Below are 4,260 nucleotides of genomic sequence, written 5' to 3'. Positions count from 1 at the left end.
GGTCTGAGAAGGCCACTGCAGTCATTTCTTCCCTTCTGTCAGACATAACTCCTCACTTTAGCCTTCCCACCTCTATACAGTCTGATAACAGACCAGCCTTTATTAGTCAAATCAGCCAAGCATTTTTTCAGGCTCTTAGTATTCAGTGAAACCTTGATATCCCTTACAGTCCTCAGTCTTCAAGAAAAGTAGAACGGACTAAAAGTCTTTTGAAAACACACCTTACCAAGCTCAGCCACCAACTTAAAAAAGACTGGACAATACTTTTACCACTTTCCCTTCTCAGAAGTCAGACCTGTCCTCAGAATGCTACAAGGCACAGCCCATTGAGTTCCTGTATAGACGCTCCTTTTTATTAGGCCCCAGTCTCATTCCAGACACCAGACCAACTTAGACTGTGCCCCAAAAAAACTTGTCATCCCTACTATCTTCTGTCTATTCATACTCCTATTCACCATTCTCAACTACTCATACATGCCCTGCTCTTGTTTACATTGCCGGAAAATGGCCTCTTCCTGCCTTAACTGATGACATTACCTTGTGAAATTCCTTCTCCTGGCTCATCCTGGCTCAAAAGCTCCCCCACTGAGTACTTTGTGACCCCCACTCTTGCCCACCAGAGAACAACCCCTCCTTTTCCTTTACCTCCCCAAATCCTATAAAATGGCCCCACCCTTATCTCCCTTCGCTGACTCTTTTCGGACTCAGCCCGCCTGCACCCAGGTGAAATAAACAGCCATGTTGCTCACACAAAGCCTGTTTAGTGGTCTCTTCACACAGACACGCATGAAACCTACCACAGTATTACTTTTTGAGGACGTTTTCCCTACCCTTTACAAGTTTAAAGACATAAAAGGATTGAACTGGAGGAAATCTTAGAAATCCCCAAGTTCTGAACCCTCATTTTATAGAAAAACATGTTCAGGTTCATATTGCAAAAGAGGCCTTCCCAAAAACACACAACTAATTCCTAATAAGGTTTCCTAATCCTCAGGATGGTATTCTACATACAACACTGCTAACCCAACATTGATTTTTTTAATTATAAAATAAATTTGCTGGCTGAGCATGATGGCTCATGTCTGTAATCCCAGCACTTTGAGAGGTCGAGGATGGTGGATTGCTTGAGCCCAGGAGTTCAAGACCAGCCTGGGCAACATAGTGAGACCCTGTCTCTACAAAAAAATACAAAACATTTGCTAGGCATGGTGGCACATGACTGTGGTCCCATCTACTCAAGAGGCTGAGGAGTGAGGATCACTTGAGCCCAGGAGTGGGAGTTACAATGAGTCGTGATTGTGCCTCTGCACTCCAGCCTGGGCAACAGAGGGAGACCCTGTCTCAGAGAATAATAATAGATAAATAAATCCATAAATAAAATAAAAATACGCTTGCTAAAATAAGAAAACAGCCAGAAAGATTATCTAAGAATTTCATTTTCTTGGACCTTTCTATATCTGCCTACACCTGCATTAATGCTAATGTATTAATATTAGTTTTGGCCTCCAATGCTATTAAAAGTTGTACTGGATCAATCTGAAAATCTAAGAAGATGGTAGAAGGAGCTGTTACTCTTTGTTCCTTGATTCTCTGTTGAGCTCAATAACTTAATGTGCCATCATGAGTAAATTTTAAAGGTTAGAAATCAGTTTTGAATTAAATAAATATTATAGGCTATTTAATAAAACATACCTTCAAGATGATCAAAATAATGTCTGAATGGATTAGCCCCAGTTCTGGTCAAAGTCTCAAGAAAAATTAAAAATATATTTCAAGTATGTCATTCTAAGCATTAAAAGCTAAGTGTTGAGCTAACTGAAACACTCACATTTACATGTCTTACAAACATGCTGCTGAAGAGTATACATTTTACATTTTAAATTATGGGCAACTATCACTCAGAGAAACTATGGATCTCAGAATATAATTCCACTGAAGCTATATTACATGAGAGAGACTTAGTAGTAGAAATCTCTCTGTGATGGTTAATATTAAGTGTCAGTTTGTTTGGATTGAAGGATGCAAAGTATTGTTTCTGGGTGTGTCTGTGAGGGTGTTGCCAGAGGAGATTAACATTCGAGTCAGTGAACTGGGAAAGGCCAACTCACCCTCAGTCTGGGTGGGCATCATCCAATCACCTGCCAGCACAGCTAGAAAAGGCAGTCAGAAGAAGGTGGGATAAGCCGACATGCTGAGTCTTCCTCTGGATGCTCCCTGTCCTCGAACATCAGACTCCAAGTTCTTCAGTTTTTGGACTCTTGGATTTACACCAGTGGTTTGCCAGGGGCTCTCAGGCCTTCAGCCACAGACTGAAGGCTAAACTGTTGGCTTCCCTACTTTCGAGGTTTTGGGACTCGGAATGAGCCACTACTGGCTTCCTAGCTCTTCAGCTTGCAGACGGTCTATCGTGAGACTTCACCTTGTGATCCTGTGAGTCAGTTCTCCTTAATAAACTCCCTTTAATATATACATATATACTATTAGTTCTGTCCCTCTAGAAAACCCTGACTAATACAGTCTCCTTCTTGTTAAATACATATTTTTTCATTATTTTCTTTCTGCTTGAAACTAGAAGAATAAAATTAAACTTTATTACTCTGCAAAACTTGTGGTCTATGAGTACCTTCCAATCAATATGTGTTTCATTTAACACATATTTATTGAGTGCCCAAATACGGTCATGTTGATCTAGTCTACATAGATAACTGCAATATAAAGTAGTGGTAAGAATAAATGATAATTGGTATTGGAGATCAATGGATAGAGAGGTCAGTTTCAGTTGTTATGAATTAGAAGACTTCATGGGGAGAGTTTAACTTCAGAAATGGAAAGGGACTGGGCACGGTGTCTCACGCCTGTAATCCCAACACTTTGGGAGGCCGAGGAGGGCAGATCACCTGAGGTCAGGAATTCGAGATCAGCCTGACCAAAAGGGCGAAACCCCAGCCGGGCATGGTGGTGGGGGCCTGTAATCCCAGCTACTTGGGGAGGCTGAAGCAGGTGAATTGCTTGAACCCGGGAGGCGGAGGTTGCAGTGAGCCGAGTTCACGCCATTGCGCCCCAGCCTGGGTGACAGAGCAAGACTCCGTCTCAAAAATAAATAAATAAATAAATAAATAAATGGAAAGGACAGGTGACATTCTTTTGATCCAGTAGGGGTGCAGGGTAGGAGAGGAGAGCTTCCAAGATGGAAACTGCAATTTTATGCAAGGCAGGGAGCAAGGAAACCACAGGGTATGTTTAGACAATGTTCAGAAAATAAGTTTGGATGAGACAAAGTGTTTGTGTAAAGGAAGAAGAAGCAGAAACTACAATTGGGATATAAAGAACCTTGAATGACTTTGATCTTTGCCTTTAGGAAAGTGATTTTTAAGTTAGAAAAGTTTACAATTTTGTAATACACGTCCCCACCTTTTTAATGGAAATTCAACAGAATCAAAGCCACAATATAGAAAACCGATAAAAAGGCTAGTTTCTGAGGATCATGTCTGCAAGCCAGGATTCCTGATCCAGAGACAATGGCCCCTATGAGATGGAGCCCGAAGGCGTCATCGAGAGTAACTGGAATGAGATTGTTGACAGCTTTGATGACATGAGCCTCTCGGAGTCCCTTCTCCGTGGCATCTATGTCTATGGTTTTGAGAAGCCCTCTGCCATCCAGCAGCGAGCCATTCTACCTTGTATCAAAGGTTATGATGTAATCGCTCAAGCCCAATCTGGGACTGGGAAAATGGCCACATTTGCCATATTGATTCTGCAGCAGATTGAATTAGATCTAAATCCACCCAGGCCTTGGTCCTAGCACCCACTCAAGAATTGGCTCAGCAGATACAGAAGGTGGTCATGGCACTAGGAGACTACATGGGTGCCTCCTGTCATGCCTGTATCAGGGGCACCAATGTGTGTGCTGAGGTGCAGAAACTGCAGATGGAAGCTCCCCACATCATCGTGGGTACCCCTGGCCATGTGTTTGATATGCTTAACCGGAGATTCCTGTCTCTCAGATACATCAAGATGTTTGTACTGGATGAAGCTGATGAAATGTTAAGCCGTGGATTCAAGGACCAGATCTATGACATATTCCAAAAGCTCAACAGCAACACCCAGGTAATTTTGCTGTCAGCTACAATGCCTTCTGATGTGCTTGAGGTGACCAAGAAATTCATGAGGGACCCCATTCGGATTCTTGTCAAGAAGGAAGAGTTGACCCTGGAGGGTATCCGCCAATTCTACATCAACGTGGAACGAGAGGAGTGGAAG

At 42.5% G+C, this 4,260-nt stretch overlaps 1 pseudogene; it reads left to right on the top strand.

The window, feature by feature from the left end:
* The first annotated feature begins 3,494 nt into the window (after window positions 1-3,494).
* LOC116465525 (eukaryotic initiation factor 4A-I-like) lies at window positions 3,495-4,254 on the top strand (annotated as a pseudogene).
* Window positions 4,255-4,260: the final 6 nt, after the last annotated feature.

The sequence above is a fragment of the Hylobates moloch genome, unplaced genomic scaffold, assembly GCF_009828535.3.
Source record: "Hylobates moloch isolate HMO894 unplaced genomic scaffold, HMol_V3 SCAFFOLD_5935, whole genome shotgun sequence".
NCBI lineage: Eukaryota > Metazoa > Chordata > Mammalia > Primates > Hylobatidae > Hylobates > Hylobates moloch.
This window is presented reverse-complemented; position numbering and strand designations above follow the sequence as displayed.